The sequence below is a fragment of the Dermochelys coriacea genome, chromosome 6 (genome assembly GCF_009764565.3).
Source record: "Dermochelys coriacea isolate rDerCor1 chromosome 6, rDerCor1.pri.v4, whole genome shotgun sequence".
NCBI lineage: Eukaryota > Metazoa > Chordata > Testudines > Dermochelyidae > Dermochelys > Dermochelys coriacea.
Window position 1 is genome coordinate 18,714,135 of NC_050073.1, and position 17,788 is coordinate 18,731,922.

At 43.1% G+C, this 17,788-nt stretch overlaps 1 protein-coding gene across 6 annotated transcripts in view; it reads left to right on the forward strand.

The window, feature by feature from the left end:
* AP2A2 (adaptor related protein complex 2 subunit alpha 2) overlaps nt 1-17,788 on the forward strand; it is a 104,177-nt gene that overhangs the window by 16,844 nt on the left and 69,545 nt on the right. The window lies entirely within an intron of this gene.

Here is a 17,788-nt window from a genome sequence, read left to right on the forward strand (position 1 = left end):
ATACAAAGGTGGGGGGGGTCATTTCATTCTTAAAAATCTGTGGAATCATAATTTCAGTAGTGTCATTCTGCAGCGTGCTGGGGCAGCGGGGACTTGCTGCCCTCCTCCTCTCTTCTCTCTCCCCTCCCGGCCCTCTAGTTGGTGGAAAATTTTGATAATATAATTTCATTGGAAATGGGCCGAGTTGTATATCATTCGATAGTCCTTTCTCCCATGAGTACAAGGGTACCAAACAAGATAGACCTAGACCAATTACGTAGATGTTGATTTTTAAACATTTTCTCAAATATATGTATTTTTAATTATACTTTAACACAGGCATGTCAAACATGCAGCCCTCACAAGTTACATTGTGGTCCTCCTCTGACGGCACTGTTACCAGTTAATGCTCAGAACATGATACCTGGTGAATTTTTTTTTAATATTACAGATAAATGGAAGGAGGGCTTCAAGTTGATTTGCCATCATTGGCAAAAAAGGAAGCGTATCGGTGGTTTTGATTATCACTTCATTTATTATGCCAAAAGAGTTGTAATGAGGCACTGGATAAGATGTCAGCACCCAACCAGAAATTAGTGAAATCCATCTGCAAATGGCATGCACATACATTACTTAACATAATTACAATCCCTAAGTAATTTATTACAAAATCCTTTTTTTTACTTTGGTCTTGATCATTTTTAAGGCATCAGTGGGGAGACAGAGTACCAACTAGTAGCTAAATCCTTGGAGAGTACTGCTGCAGAGGCCTCGTTAAACACAGCGCTCAGTGGCACCTTTATGTGTAACCATAAACTGAATTTGGCAAAGTTGGAGAGGAAGTACATTAAGCATTAGGAAAAAATTGAAGATGCTGCGACAAGTGCCAGCTGTGCGCAAGACTAGTCTTATGCTATGTTACATGACACACACATTTTGAGAGGAACACCGGCTTTTTCTAGGGTAAGCTGGAAGTGCAGAAGCATCCATTAATCAGTTTCAACACAACAGGTGAGAATTTGTATGACAGTCACACTTAGTGAGAACGACTTAAGTGGGTACGTTGGCCCAAAAGAGGCCCAATCTTATGACATTGCATATTATTTTGAGTGATACAGCAGTAATGCATGTAATGTGTTGTGTCAACAGGTAAAATCAACAGAAATAAATGTGGACTTTTTTTAAAATTTTTACTGCAAATTGTGGGACTCTACTAGAGTTCAGAATTGCCTTGTTGTGGCTCTAATGGATGGGAAAGTGGTGGGGATGGCTGATGTGGAGGCTAAGGACTAAGAGCTAAGAATTATGTGCTTTGAATGGGATTGAAGAGGAACAAATGTTCGACTAAGACAGAACACTGCATATGTGCCCAGAAAAAAGCAAACTAATGCACATCCTGCATGATCTTCCTAAACCAGCACCTACTGACAACATGATCAGCACCTTATGCTAGCAGAGGCCTTTCATCATAGCAATCGTAGATAGTATGGCTGAGATGCAAGTTCTTAACAAACCAGAAACTGTTAACACCTGCTGAGATTTGGCTTATCACTTCATTATAAGGCTACCAAGAACATACGGGACCTAGGACGAAGTCCATCTCCTATGGACACGTGTAAAGGAATCAATTTAAAAATCTTACCAGAAAGAAGAGACTCCATGGTATTGCACCTATCGAATATAAAATCATTGACTCTACAAACACCTCCAGTGTCACAATGAAGAAGCTGCTGTCTTGTACTTGCAGAAAGGATGGGTTAACTATGTACTTTGAAGGAAAAAAAAATTGCTCGAAGAATTTCATCATATGGCATAATGACGATGCTATCTTGCACTCTGTGTAGTTTCTTCATAGTTCCCATGAGGAGGCTGACACTAAAATGATCTTGCATACCATCAATGCTGTAGAGAAGTGCTACTAAACGCTAGATTTTTGTACATGACACAGATGTTGTAGTGCTTTCTGTGAGATGCTATCCAAGACTTCTGCAAGTTTCTGTTTTTGTGCCTGCTGCTGGGGAACAGAATTGCTGTTTCTGTCAGAGATGTGTTCCCATCACTCGCACCATTAAAAGCTAAGAACATAAGAATGGCTATACTGGGTCAGACCAAAGGTCCATCCAGCCCAGTATCCTGTCTGACAGTGGCTAATGCCAGGTGCCCCAGAGGGAGTGAACCTAACAGGTAATGATCTAGTGATCTCTCTCCTACCATCCATCTCCACCCTCTGACAAACAGAGGCTGGGGACACCATTCCTTACCCATGACTGTGCTGCCAGGTTTCTGGGCCCTTTCAGGATGTGATACTGCTGGAGGATTGGTTGCAGAGACCAAATTAACTTACTGGAAGGCATTTGATTCAGCCTCCAAGACACTCTCCTAGCTTTGAAGGTAATCAGAATGGCTGAGATCACTGATGAGGTCATAAATGCACTGGAGGTGTGCATATACTGAGTTTACTGTTGAAGACTAACATTGTGACACTTGTAGAGCTACACTGATGGATATTTTCCGAGAATCAGACAAAGGAGAAAATTTATATCTGCTATCAAAAGGGCAAATTATCAAGCAGTGGAATAGCTCTGGGATGATCGAGTATGTCCAAAACTACCCTCCGCTATCTGGCATGGATGGGTCTTGGTGGATGGACTGAGCACTTCAGTCGTGTGTGAAATATCATGCAGTCCAGTATCAATCCTTGAGCTAATTAAATGCTTGTGAACAAGGACCAGATGCACACCACCGTGCAAATGTTTGGCCAGCAGCCTGCCTTATACACAGGTGTGTGGAGTGCAGACAAAGATCGGTGAGAACCATGTCTAGCAGCAGTGCTCTAGATGGAGATGACATTGATGACTTTGAATAAATGTGTTCAGTCCTACATTTCAAGGCTAACTTCCCTAGCATTACCGAAGATCAATATCTTCTTTTCTGTAAGCAATGCATCCCTGTATAGAAGCGAAATTAACAGTTCTAGGTTTGCCATGTTTGGTACCATTGTGTTTGTGGGAGAAAGGACTTTCAAGTGATATTGAACTTGACCATTTCCAACAAATTTCAGCAACTGGAGGACCTGGCTGGGGCACGGCAACAAGTCACTCCCATGTAGCAGAGAGTGACACCGTGAAAACATGATTCTGTAGATTTATAAGATCCAATTACACCTTCCTTTTACCTTTCTATCACTAACTTGCCCACGGAATGAGACTTTACTACATTATACTCCTATAGACTACCCTGCATAGCACTTTCCTCCCTCCTCCTTCCTTAATCACAAATATGCTTAGGAATTAACAAAATGTAGGATTCTGTGGCTCTGGCTTTCACTCGCTCCACAGGTAGCTGTATAAAGTGGACTAGGTAATACATGATTAGGAAAAAGTGGCATGCTTCCAACTCTTGCCATCAGTGTACATTGTCTATAAAGTTTTTTTTTACTTAAGGAAAAGGCCTAGAAACGTCTTTCAAACGAGAGCTGAAATTCTACTTGAGTACAGATCTCATGGATAAGGTTAGATGGCAGTGCCACAGAAATATTCAGTGATACCATTGACTCACTGGAGTAACTTCAGTGTAATAGTAATTACGAAATCAGGGAACTTGTCTCCATATAGCTTAAACAGCACATTGGGTAGAAAGTTATCTAAAATTCAGTTGTAGTATTACAATTCCTATAAAATTAAACATAAGTTGGTATTCAAGTTCAATATGCTTAGGAGTTTTAGCATATAGATGGTGATATCATCATTGGTGATATAGAACAGTGGCTTAAGACAGCAAATGAATCTTTTTGAAATCAAAACCTTTTAGACTGAAATGTAGAAATACTCACGGAGGTGTTACCCTACTGGATCCTGAACTCTGGCTGGACCAATTGCCATTTAACTATAGCACATCTACACCCAAATAGTATAGGCTCTGCCATCTACCTATTACAGTTAAGATGGTGATTCAATAAAACGCAAATCAAAGGAAGGTAAGCAGAAATTCAAAATGATTGTGTTGTCCAGCACTTAAGTCTTAAGTAGTCCAGTTGAATGCCAACCATAAAGATCACAAATTAAAGAACCAAAACGGTATTCGTAATAGCAGAGTAAAGTATCTTACAGTCCAAAACGTAGTTCAGTAATAAAGGTTGTGCATAAAACATCCTGGTGTTCAGGTAGCTGTCTGCATCTAACATTTTCTGGAAACTGCTTGATTCCATATTAGGGTATGTCTATGCTACGAAATTAGATCGATTTTATAGAAGTCTAATTTTTAAAATGGATTTTATACAGTCGATTGCATATGTCCACACTAAGCACATTAAGTCAGTGGAGTGCGTCCTCACTACCGTCGCTAGCATCGACTTACGGAGTGGTACACTGTGGGTAGCTATCCCACAGTTCCCGCCCATTGGAATTCTGGGTTAAGCTTCCAATGCCTGATGGGGCAAAAACATTTGTCACTGGTGGTTTTGGGTACATGTTGTCAGTCTCCCCTCCCTCCGGGAAAGCAATGTCAGACAATCGTTTCACGCCTTTTTTTCTGTGCAGATGCCATACCATGACATGCATGGAGCCTGCTCAGCTCAGCTCACAGTCATTGCTGCTGTTCTGTCCTGGGTGCTGCCGTCAGCAGACGGTGCAGTAGGACTGCTGAGCGTTGTCCTACACCGCTTCTGCTGCAACTCTGCTCTCCTGCTCCCCAGCGACGAGCTCGGGGGATCCGTTCTGGTCCTCCTGGGTGCTGTACTACTGCTAACAGTAGTCATCCACCTTTTCTGCTGCAACTCTGCTCTCCTGCAGATGCCATCCCACGGCAAGCATGGAGCCCGCTCTGCTCACCGTCACCGCTGCTGTTGTGAGCATTGTAAACACCTCACGCCTTATCCTGGAGTATATGCAGAACCGGGCTAAGACACCAGCACGAGGAAGATTTTTTGATGTGGACATGGACACAGGCATTCCTGAAAGCACAGGATGTGGCAATTGGGGAATCATGGCGGCAGTGGGACTGGTTGATACAGTGGAACGCTGATTCTGGGCCTGGCAAACAAGCACAGACTGGTGGGACCGCATAGTGTTGCAGGTATGGGATGATTCCCAGTTGCTGCGAAACTTTCACATGCATAAGGCCACTTTACTGGAACTCTGGGAGTTGCTTTCCCCCACCCTGAAGCTCAGGAATACCAAGATGAGAGCTGCCCTGACAGTTGAGAAGCAAGTGGTGACAGCCCTGTGGAAGCTTGCAACGCCTGACTGCTACCGGTCAGTTGGGAATCAATTTGGAGTGGGCAAATCTACTGTGGGGGCTTCTGTGATCCAAGTAGCCAATGCAGTCATTGACATTGTTATCAAGGGTAGTGATTCTGGGAAATGTGCAGGCCATACTGGATGGCTTTGCTGCAATGGGGTTCCCTATATGTGGTGGTGCGATAGACGGAACGCATATCCCTATCTTGGCACGGATCACCTTGCCAACTAGTACATAAACCGCAAGGGGTACTTTTCAATGATGCTGCCAGCAGTGTTGGATCACGGGACATTTCACCAACATCAACGTGGGATGGGTGGGAAAGGTGCATGACTCTCGCATATTTAGGAACTCCAGGCTGTTCGAGCAACTGCAAGATGGGACTTGCTTCCCAGACCAGAAAATTACTCTTGGGGATGTTGAAATGCCTATAGTTATCCTTGGGGACACAGCCTACTCCTTGCTCCTATGGCTCATGAAGCCATACACAGGCAGCCTGGACAGTAGCAAGGAGCAGTTCAACGATAGACTAAGCAAGTGCAGAATGGTGGTAGAATGTGCCTTTGGACGTTTAAAAGCTCACTGGCGCTGTTTGCTGACAAGGTCAGACCTCAGCGCAATCAACATTCCCATTGTTGTTGCTGCATGCTGTGTGCTCCGTAATATCTGTGAGAGTAAGGGGGAAACCTTTATGGCGGGGTGGGAGGTTGAGGCAAGTTGTCTGGCGTCTAATTTTGAGCAGCCAGACACCAGGGCGATTAGAAGGGCACAGCAAGGCGTGCTGCGCATCAGAGAAGCTTTGAAAACCAGTTTCATGACTGTCCAGGCTTCGGTGTGACAGTTGGTGTGTTTTTCCTTGATGCAAACCTGCTCCCTTTGTTGATTTTAATTCCCTGTAAGCCAACTACCCTCCCCTCTTCAAAATAAAGTAACTATTGTTTTGAAACCATATTAATTAAAAAAAAAAAGAGAGAGAGAGATAGTGGACAAGGTAGCCTGGGTGGGGTATGGGAGGAGGGAAGGACAAGGCCATGTTGTTTATTGTAGCCACATTAAAAATCAAACTGTTGGTTTGAAAGACAGCCTTCTGTTGCTTGGGCCATCCTCTGGAGTGGAGTGGCTGGGTGCCTGTAGCCACCCTCGCCTCTCCCCCCCCTCCCCACCCCCCGGCGTTCTTGGATGTCAGGGTGAGGAGGCTATGCAACATGGGGAGGCAGTTATACAGTGGATGCAGCGGGGGTCTGTGCTCTCGTTGGCTTTCCTGTAGCTCCAACAGAGGCTTCATCATGTCTGTGTGCTCCCACATTAGCCTCAACATCGCTTCCTGCCTTCACTCTTCGCACTCACTTAATTCTTTCCTGGCCTCTGCCACTGAATGCCTCCATGCATTAAGCTGTGCCCTATCAATGTGGGAGGACTGCATGAGCTCAGAAAAATCATGTCATCACGAGTACCTTTTTTTCGCCTTCTAATCTGTGATAACCTCAGGGAGGGAGATAAGGGGAGCATAGAAACATTTGCACCTGGGGGGAGATAAAAAGGGAGAGTAAAATTGAGTTGGTTTCTATAGATTCATAGATACTAAGGTCAGAAATATGGGAATGTTTTCAAACTGCAGCACCCCCCTTTCCCAGAGCAAGCAATGGGTTGGGTTTCACATTTAAAAGAAGAGGCTGCAGTATTTGGGTAGATGTCCTTTTACTGTTCCCGTACAAAAATTCCCCTATTTCAACCAGGTGACCATGAACACTATTGCTTTTAAACCCTGTACTGTAGTTACAAATGTGCACTCACCAGAGGTGCCTTCTCCGGCGTCAGGGTCGGGGATCCCACCTTGGGAGGGTATTGGCTCCAGGGTGATGAAAAGGTCCTGGCTGATGGGGAGAACGGATTCACCACTTGCCTGTTGTGCAGTCTCCTCCTCTTCATCCTTCTCTTCCTCATCCACAAAATCCTCCTCCGTGCGGCATGAGACTACCCCCTTGCAGGTGTCCATGGACGGTGGTGGGATAGTGGTAGGGTCCCCCCCTAGAATGCCATGCAGCTGTTCATAGAAGCAGCATGTATGGGGCTCTGATCCGGAGCGACTGTTTGCCTCCTTTGACTTTTGGTAGGCTTGCCTGAGCTCCTTAACTTTCACGCGGCACTGCTGTGTCCCTGGTGTAACCTCTGTCCAACATGCCCTTTGAGATTTTGGCAAATATATTTGCATTTCTTCTTTTGGATCGGAGTTCTGCCTGCACAGATTCTTCTCCCCATACAGCAATCAGATCCAGTGTCTTCCTTTTGGTCCATACTGGAGCTCATTTGCAATTCTGAGACTGCAGGTCACCTGTGCTGCTGAGCTCGCCACACTGACCAAACAGGAAATGAAATTCAAAAGTTCCCGGGGCTTTTCCTGTGTACCTGGCTAGTGCATCAGAGTTGAAGGAGTTGTCCAGAGCGGTCGCAATGGAGCACTCTGGGATAGCTTCCGGAGGCCAATACTGTCGATTTGCATCCGCACTACCCCAAATTCGACCCAGCAAGGTCGATTTTAGAGCTACTCCCCTTGTTGGGGAGGAGTACAGAAGTCGATTTTAAGAGCCCTTTAGGTTGACGGAACAGGGTTGGTTGTGTGAACGCGGTCATTTTTAAATTAACCTAAAGTGGCTAATTTCGACCTAACCCTGTAGTGTAGACTAGGCCTTAGTTTGTTTGTACAACCTATTTCCTAATCTGTGGAGAACTAAACAGCAAAACAGCCTCCAGATAGGCCATGTGTGTGGTACAATCATTAATCTTGATTGATGAAGCCTTTACCATATATAGTGTATATTCAAAGCCAAAGCTGCTTGTTGGTACCCCTTTCTTCTGAGCAACAATATTAAAGCTAGCAAGTTTGGATTAGACTCTCTACCTGCAGCACGTGGACACTTTTTTTTAGATAAAGTACTGGCTTCAATCCCAGTGTGTTTAGCCTTCTCTTCAGGAAAGGAAAATGTGCATCTCTTTGAGAACTGCAGGATAATAGCTGTTAAGTTGTGTAAGCTTCCTAAGAACACTCCCTCTTAGCAGAGAATGAGCTACCAAATCAGGGTTAAGTGGGTACTTAAAGTTGCATCTCCTTGGAGGGTTCCATCTCTGCAGATACCTATGGAGGAAGTTGCCTGGACACTTAATTAGGGGAAAACTGGTTCCCGTAAAAACCACTGGGTTAGGAAAAAAAACTCCCCCCTGCCTCCTAGAATAGTACACTGCAGAAAGAAGTATCTTGGGTTCCTAATCAAGGTCTTTGTTCTGATTTTTAAACCCCACAGAATGTTCCTCAGTTAGTTCTTAAATGCTCTAAAACTTTCTGTAATTAGCTCTAATTGAGACTATTACTGGTCACTAAACTCTACTTTCCATACTCTGGAGTTTATCTACTTTTACTTTTTATATATGATGCATTTAATGCCATATCTAACCAAATTCGGGTGTTGAGACTTGCACTGTTCAGCTTTATAGTCCAGTTTTATTAAATTCAGTAGCTGGAGCCATCTCTGCACTAGGAGAGACCTCCTTGAAGTTGGTGATTAAAGAAAGCATTGCAAGGAAAAGAGCTGTCCTTAAACAGTCTTAACTCTTAAGGCCCTGAAATGTCTTGCAGCTAGATGAGCCAAACCCAGTTGGAAAAACAAAGGAAAGATCATAAGAACAAATGGCTTTGTGCAGCTGAGAATTATACATCTGTATTAAAGCCTGCATATTTGCGCCTTGGGCATCAAATGTAACATGAGCGATTTTGCATTTGTCCATGAAATGCATGCATTTACTTACTGTGATGTTGTCTCCATCTTTTGTCCATGACTTGCTGGCCTTCCTTTTCAGCCTCAAGTCTTGTGGTAAACCTAGAAAGACTGAAGTAGCTCAGTCTGAGGGAGAGGATATACTCTGAATTGACATGGATACCCTTTACATTCCTGCTTTGGCTGTGCTTGAGTCTATCCTTATTTTCCTGCACAAAAGTATTTCCAAAGCCCATGCAATCATAATTCAGCAGTTCTAACTTGCTTGGCTTTGCAACACTAATATTCATGTAGTATAGTTCTTGTATGCAATTTCTCTCTCAAAAAAGAGAAATTTTATGGCAACTGTAGAAACATGTTTCCATGTGGCATTGGTAAGGTTTGAACTCTGTGACTTCAGCACTGCAGCACAGCTTTCTCTCATCTGAACTCAAAAACAAACATAAGCTGGCATCAGGAGTAGGTGGTCATCCGCCGCCGCCGCCTCCTCTCTGGACCAACTATAAGCAGATGTAAAGCAGCGGGTTAAATAAGCATTTTACAGAAAGTATAATTAAATGCACAAATCTGGCAACTTCTGTGAGGCAGCATGGCTAAGTGCAGAGACTTTGATCTGCCATGTTAGAGGTATTTTACTCCCAATCCTATTTTAATGTTTGAGGCATGAGACCCTGCTCACTAATTAAGAGTTGTGATGGGCACCCATAGGTTGTCAAAACAATGCAGAGGGTTAAATGCACTGTACTGATATGTTCAAGGATTTCAATTAAATTATAATGTCTTCACTTTGTCAATTTTAATCTGAACAGTAGCAAGATCGTCTAGTTCTGAATTATGTGAACCAAAAGTGAAATTTGATTGCAGTAAATTTAGAAAACTCACAGAAGGCACAACCTGCTATCTTTAGTCTTGAGTGTAGTAAACAAAAGCAGCATATTTATGATTTTGTGGCTGTTCTCAACCACAGCTGAAGCAGAAGTAGTGGTACAGTTGTAAAAGGAGTAATGCCAAGCAGACACTTACTGTAATCAGCAGCAGGGGAGCCACCACTTTTCCCTTGAGCCACAATAATTTACTGTAAGGAGTCCGGTGGCACCTTAAAGATTAAAAAATTTATTTGAGCATAAGCTTTGGTGGGTAAAAAACCCACTTCTTAAGATGCATGGAGTGAAAATTACAGATGCAGACAAATATACTGACGCATGAAGAGAAGGGACTTACCTCACAAGTGGAGAACCAGTGCAGACAAGGCCAATTCGATCAGGGTAGATGTAGTCCGTTCCCAATAATAAATGAGGAGGTATCAATTTCAGGAGAGGCAAAACTGCTTTTGTAATGAGCCAGCCACTCCCAGTCCCTATTTAAGCTCAAATTAATGGTGTTAAATTTGCAGATGAATTTTAGTTCTGCTGTTTCTCTTTGAAGTCGGTCTGATTTGTGTCCATTTATTCTTTTACGTGGGGATTGTCCAGTTTGGCCAATGTACATGGCAGAGGGGCATTGCTGGCACATGATGGCATATATCACATTTAGTAGACATGCAGGTGAATGAGCCTCTGATGGTGTGGCTAGAGTAGATATGGGGACAGAGTAGACAAAGAGGTTTGCTACAGGGATTGGTTCCTGGCTTAGTGTTTCTGTGGTGTGGTGTGTAGTTGCTGGTAAGTATTTGCTTCGGGTTGCCTACTCTGTCCCCATATCTACTCTAGCCACACCATCAGAGGACCCAACCACATCAGCCATATATAATGTTATATATGCCATCATGTGCCAGCAGTGCCCCTCTGCCATGTACACTGGCCAAACTGGACAATCCCTATGTAAAAGAATAAATGGACACAAATCGGACAGATTTCAAAGAGAAACAGCAGAACTAAAATTCATCTGCAAATTTAACACCATTAATTTGAGCTTGAATAGGGACTGGGAGTGGCTGGCTCATTACAAAAGCAGTTTTGCGTCTCCTGGAATTGATACCTCCTCATCTATTATTGGGAGTGGACTACATCTACCCTGATCGAATTGGCCTTGTCTGCACTGGTTCTCCACTTGTGAGGTAACTCCCTTCTCTTCATTTGTCAGTATATTTGTCTGTATCTGTAATTTTCACTCAATGCATCTGAAGAAGTGGGCTTTTTACCCACCAAAGCTTATGCTCAAATAAATCAGTTAGTCTTTAAGGTGCCACCGGACTCCTTGTTTTTGTGCTATCCCCTCATTATTTACTGTAGTAGTCTGAAAAACAATATATTCAAAAGCAAATCCTGTGCCTGTTTTGATCCCAGGAATAGAGGGTGTCCCCGGTATACATCCTCCCCCCCCCCTTACCTGTTTCGGATATCCGTCGCTCATCAATGGGGCAAGGTGTTCCAATTTACGTTGGTCCAGATCCACATATCTGTTGTTTGCACGGGTTGGGACTGACGTGAATTGGAACAACATCTCCTATTGTACAGTACTGTATTTGCATCCGCTGGCCACATTCAAGGCTTATTACCTACAGAGGACTTTCTCCATGCTGATTAAGGAGATGGCAGGTGAAGGAAAGCCCAGTGTAAAGGAGTTTTGGAAGTCGTACAATATCTTGAACGGCTTGGAAACGTGTCGTGGGAAGAGGTCACTTCACAATGTATGAACGGCGTTTAGCTCTATGTATGGTCTGATGCTGTCCACAGCTTCATGGGATTTGATGCTGTTCCTGGTCTCGAGCAAGAAATTGTTAAGTTGATGAAGGATATGTGCTTTGAGGAAGTGGAGGAGAATGATGTACAGGAGTTGTTGGAGTCTCACGCTGAGCAACTGACAAATGAGGAACTGATTGAGCTGGACCAACAACGGATATCCGAAGAAAGCAAGGACAATGATGTAGGGCAGGAAGCCAGGAATCTGATGACAAAGAATCTCTCCTGTTTCTTTGGATTGCTGGATGAGATGATGGAAATCCATATAGAGCGGTAATCCTTTTCGTGAACGGTCTGCCAAAGTCTCCAGGGCGCTCAATGATGTAATGCCTTGCTACAGGGAGATGTCTCTCTCAGAGATTCACGTAGGAGAGCAGATGTCGATAAAATCCTTTAAGACTTCTGCAACCGAGAAGCCAGCCCAAGAAAATCCAGCCACCACCTGTACCTAAATTTAACATAATTGACACTGTTACTGTTCTGTATTTACCGTGTTTGAACGGTGTTAGTAGGGTTCTACATTATTTTATGCAATGTTTTGTGTAAAATGTGTACTTTATAACCTGAAATGTAAAAGGTACTCTATTAGGCAAAAAGAGCATTGTCATAGGTGAGTGATCTCTATTTAGGCAAAAGAGCATTGTCATAGGTGAGTGTGGTGAAGTGAATGCATCCCCTGCCTTATTCCATTATTATTTCTTATGGAGAAAAATTCCCTGGTATATGTCATTTCGGTATCCATCGCCCTTTTCAAAAACACAACTGCAATGAATACGGGGACCCCCTATATGATGCATTCCGGGGACTTGACTTTGCATCTTGCTTGAGGAGGCTCATCTGGACACTTCCAGCTGAAGTTAATAAAAGGGAATCCTCCAAAGGCAAAGAAAAACTTGCCTCCATGCTAAATTTGACATGTATTTCTCTCAGTTGCCCTGCTAGTATGAGTGTAGAAGCCGATGAACTCAAGTGACCTTTTGTGAAGATGGCTTTCTGGGCAGTTATTAAATGGTGTGTAGCTGAAAAGCAATTGTCTAGTCCTTATCTGTAACAAAAAACAGGGAAGGGACTTCAGTGTCCTAATTTTCAGAGCAGCATAACATTCTACAAAAACTACACTAGTGTCCAACAAACTCATGAAATGAAATCTCTGAGCTGTGAAGGAATTACTGATTTTATGTCCAAGGCATTAATGTAGCTGAAATCATCAAAATATGTTGACCAAGCAGATGACTTGGGGATTAGTTAAGAGTTTGACTGTTGCTGGCCCTCTTACATGTGGAATACAATAAATACTGAAGCAACTTGTTGGCAGTGCAGACAGAGTTGCATCAGCTGCCTTGTTTGTGTTTGATCTCTGGCTGAGAAGACATTTCAGTTATCATACTTCATGGCTTGGAACAATTTATATACTTTGACTTAAGGCAGGTTTTTTTGTTACTGTTGTGACAGGGTTTTATACGAATTCTGGACTCTGCTATATATTTGTGAGTACACTGACTTTAAAAGTGAACGGAAACTTTAAGGATTTGGGAAAGTTCTAGCAATGTTTAGACTAGAAGGTTGTTAAATAACCATGTTTTCTGCTGAGAATGTAGTCTGGTGGATTTTTTTCTCCCCCTACAGGGGTTGCTGACATCACAAATGCATGGAGTATTTTGGTACAACTTTCCTTATGCTTAGATACCTTTTGTAGTCAACTGCCACTAGAGCAGGGGTGGGCAAACCTTTTGGCCCGAGGGCCACATCGGGGTTGTGAAACTGTATGGAGGGCTGGGTAGGGAAGGCTGTGCCTCCCCATCCACCCCCTCCCACTTCCTTGCCCCTGACTGCACCCCTCGGAACCCCTCCCCCATCTGTCCCCTCCAGGACCCCACACCCCTGCCCCCTGGGACTCCGTCCCCCGGGACCCCACGCCTATCCAACCGTCCCCTGCTGCCCCTTATCCAACCTCCCCGCCCCCTTACCATGCCACTCAGAGTGGCAGGAGCTCTCAGCCACGCTGCCATGCTCCCTGGCAGGAGTGGCGGGATCAGAGTGCTGGAAGTGTGGCGAGCTGAGGCTGTGGGGGAGAGGGGAGGGGCAGGGGGCTAGCTGCCCTGACGGGGAGCTCAAGGTCCAGGCAGGACGGTCCCATGGGCCATAGTTTGCCCACTTCTGCACTAAAGCAATAAAATAGAGCAATAAAAAAAATAATTAAAAAAAATCTAATTTGGATATGGATAGACCCCTTTTTAATGTCTTTAATCAAGTAAATACTAATGGAAACTGCGTGATCATGGGAGACTTTAACTTCCCAGATATAGACTGGAGGACCAGTGCTAGTAATAATAATAGGGCTCAGATTTTCCTAGATGCGATAGCTGATAGATTCCTTCATCAAGTAGTTGCTGAACCGACTAGAGGGGATGCCATTTTAGATTTAATTTTGGTGAGTAGCGAGGACCTCATAGAAGAAATGGTTGTAGGGAACAATCTTGGCTCAAGTGATCATGAGCTAATTCAGTTCAAACTAAATGGAAGGATTAACAAAAATAAATCTGCAACTAGGGTTTTTGATTTCAAAAGGGCTGACTTTCAAAAATTAAGGAAATTAGTTAGGGAAGTGGATTGGACTGAAGAATTTATGGATCTAAAGGCAGAGGAGGCCTGGGATTACTTTAAATCAAAACTGCAGAAGCTATCGGAAGCCTGTATCCCAAGAAAGGGGAAAAAATTCATAGGAAGGAGTTGTAGACCAAGCTGGATGAGCAAGCATCTTAGAGGTGATTATGAAGAAGCAGAAAGCATACAGGGAGTGGAAGATGGGAGAGATCAGCAAGGAAAGCTACCTAATTGAGGTCAGAAGATGTAGGGATCAAGTGAGAGAGGCTAAAAGTCGAGTAGAGTTGGACCTTGCAAAGGGAATTAAAACCAATAGTAAAAGGTTCTATAGCCATATAAATAAGAAGAAAACTAAGAAGGAACAAGTGGGGCCGCTTAACACTGAGGATGGAGCGGAGGTTAAAGATAATCTAGGCATGGCCCAATATCTAAACAAATACTTTGCCTCAGTCTTTAATAAGGCTAAAGAGGATCTTGGGGTAATGGTAGCATGACAAATGGGAAGGAGGATATAGAGGTAGATATTACCATATCAGAGGTAGAAGCGGAACTGAAACAGCTTAATGGGACTAAATCGGGGGGCCCAGATAATCTTCATCCAAGAATATTAAAGGAATTGGCACCTGAAATTGCAAGCCCATTAGCAAGAATTTTTAATGAATCTGTAAACTCAGGAGTTGTACCGAATGATTGGAGAATTGCTAATATAGTTCCTATTTTTAAGAAAGGAAAAAAAAGTGATCCGGGTAACTACAGGCCAGTTAGTTTGACATCTGTAGTATGCAAGGTCCTGGAAAAATTTTGAAGGAGAAATTAGTTAAGGACATTGAAGTCAATGGTAAATGGGACAAAATACAACATGGTTTTACAAAAGGTAGATCGTGCCAAACCAACCTGATCTCCTTTTTTGAAAAAGTAACAGATTTTTTAGATAAAGGAAATGCAGTGGATCTAATTTACCTAGATTTCAGTAAGGCATTTGATACCGTGCCACATGGGGAATTATTAGTTAAATTGGAGAAGATGGGGATCAATATGAACATCAGAAGGTGTAAGGAATTGTTAAAGGGGAGACTGCAATGGGTCCTACTGAAAGGCGAACTGTCAGTTGGAGGGAGGTTACCAGTGGAGTTCCTCAGGGTCGGTTTTGGGACCAATCTTATTTAATCTTTTTATTACTGACCTTGGCACAAATAGTGGGAGTGTGCTAATAAAGTTTGCAGATGATACAAAGCTGGGAGGTATTGCCAATTCGGAGAAGGATCGGGATATTATACAGGAGGATCTGGATGACCTTGTAAACTGGAGTAATAGTAATAGGATGAAATTTAATAGCGAGAAGTGTAAGGTTATGCATTTAGGGATTAATAACAAGAATTTTAGCTATAAGTTGGGGACGCATCAATTAGAAGTAACGGAAGAGGAGAAGGACCTTGGAGTATTGGTTGATCATAGGATGACTATGAGCTGCCAATGTGATATGGCTGTGAAAAAAGCTAATGCGGTTTTGGGATGCATCAGGAGAGGCATTTCCAGTAGGGATAAGGAGGTTTTAGTACCGTTATACAAGGCACTGGTGACCTCACCTGGAATACTGTGTGCAGTTCTGGTCTCCCATGTTTAAAAAGGATGAATTCAAACTGGAGCAGGTACAGAGAAGGGCTACTAGGATGATCCGAGGAATGGAAAACTTGTCTTATGAAAGGAGACTTGAGGAGCTGGGCTTGTTTAGCCTAACTAAAAGAAGGTTGAGGGGAGATATGATTGCTCTCTATAAATATATCAGAGGGATAAATATAGGAGAGGGAGAGGAATTATTTAAGCTCAGCACCAATGTGGACACAAGAACAAATGGGTATAAACTGGCCACCAGGAAGTTTAGACTTGAAATCAGATGAAGGCTTTTAACCATCAGAGGAGTGAAGTTTTGGAATAGCCTTCCAAGGGAAGCAGTGGGGGCAAAAGATCTATCTGGTTTTAAGATTCTACTCGATAAGTTTATGGAGGAGATGGTATGATGGGATAATGGGATTTTGGTAAGTAATTGATCTTTAAATATTCAGGGTAAATAGGCCAAATCCCCTGAGATGGGATATTAGATGGATGGGATCTGATTTACTATAGAAAATTCTTTCCTGGGTATCTGGCTGGTGAATCTTGCCCATGTGCTCAGGGTTTGGCTGATTGCCATGTTTGGGGTCGGGAGGGAGTTTTCCTCCAGGGCAGATTGGAGAGGCCCTGGAGGTTTTTTTGCCTTCCTTTGTAGCATGGGGCATGGTTGACTGGAGGGAGGCTTCTCTGCTCCCTCGAAGTTTTGAACCATGATTTGAGGACTTCAATAGCTCAGACATGGGTGAGGTTTTTCATAGGAGTGGGTGGGTGACATTCTGTGGCCTGCGCTGTGCAGGAGGTCGGACTAGATGATGATCAGAGTGGTCCCTTCTGACCTTAGTATCTATAAAACCAACTCCTAGGCAAGAGTCCCAATAGGTAAAAAGCCTTTTTTGAAGTATTCTTTAGGGGCAAGTAAGGGTAACTTTTTATAGTTTAAACTGAAACTAAGATCCCGACTCCATTTCAGGACCTGGAGCACATAATTAAACCACGTCTCAATTTCTGTATCTGTGTAATGTCTCTCTCTCGCGCGCGCACATGCGCGCACACGCCCACCCACCCCATTTCCCTATTTTGTAATGTTGATGTTAAATTCTGTGTTTAAAGTGGGGTGAGATAGTTTAAAGATGTTATAGAAAGTGTTCAGTTTCTCTAATCTTAATTACAAATATTCTGTTAGTCGTTATTTTGCACTTCTCTTTTTATAAATGTAGTTGATTTGCCTACACAAGAGCTAGGTATTTATTTTTCTTCCTGCTGCCTCTCATAGAAATATCAAGGTTACTTAAATATATAACTGAGTTAAACATAGTGATATACCAGACTGATGTCATTGTTCAGTGGTGCTTAGTAATCTAGATGAACTTTTAAAGGAAGTGCAAAATCTCTTGTGACTCGATGCAGGTCTTAAGGTCAGCATTTTATTCTTCCCCTTTCTAAAAGATAAATGGAGCGGCAGCAGCTTTTGTCAATAGTCGCTGAAATTTACATGAATGCTAGCTCTTTGTTTTAACATTCCCACAATTCTGGTCATATGGAAACAAGTTGGATTGCTGAAAATAGGACCAAGTAACTAAAGACCAAAAGCCTTCTCTACAGGAGGGTTTCTTAGTAGGGAATTTTCTACACACTTTAGACTTCAGTACGTAAGCCCTTAAAATATTCTCATTTGTTGTTTGCCATATTTTAAAATTAATGTAACCCCAGTTACTTAAATCATTTTCCTCTCACACCATCCTGTATTATTTGTTCTTGCACTACAAAATCCCAAGCCTTTCTTAAAGGTAGTGGTTAGGTAGGGTTGCCAAATTTCTACTCGCACAAAACTGAATACCCGAGCCCCCCCCACTCCATTCCACCCCCCCGTCATTCACTTTCTCTACCCTCACTTGCTCATTTTCA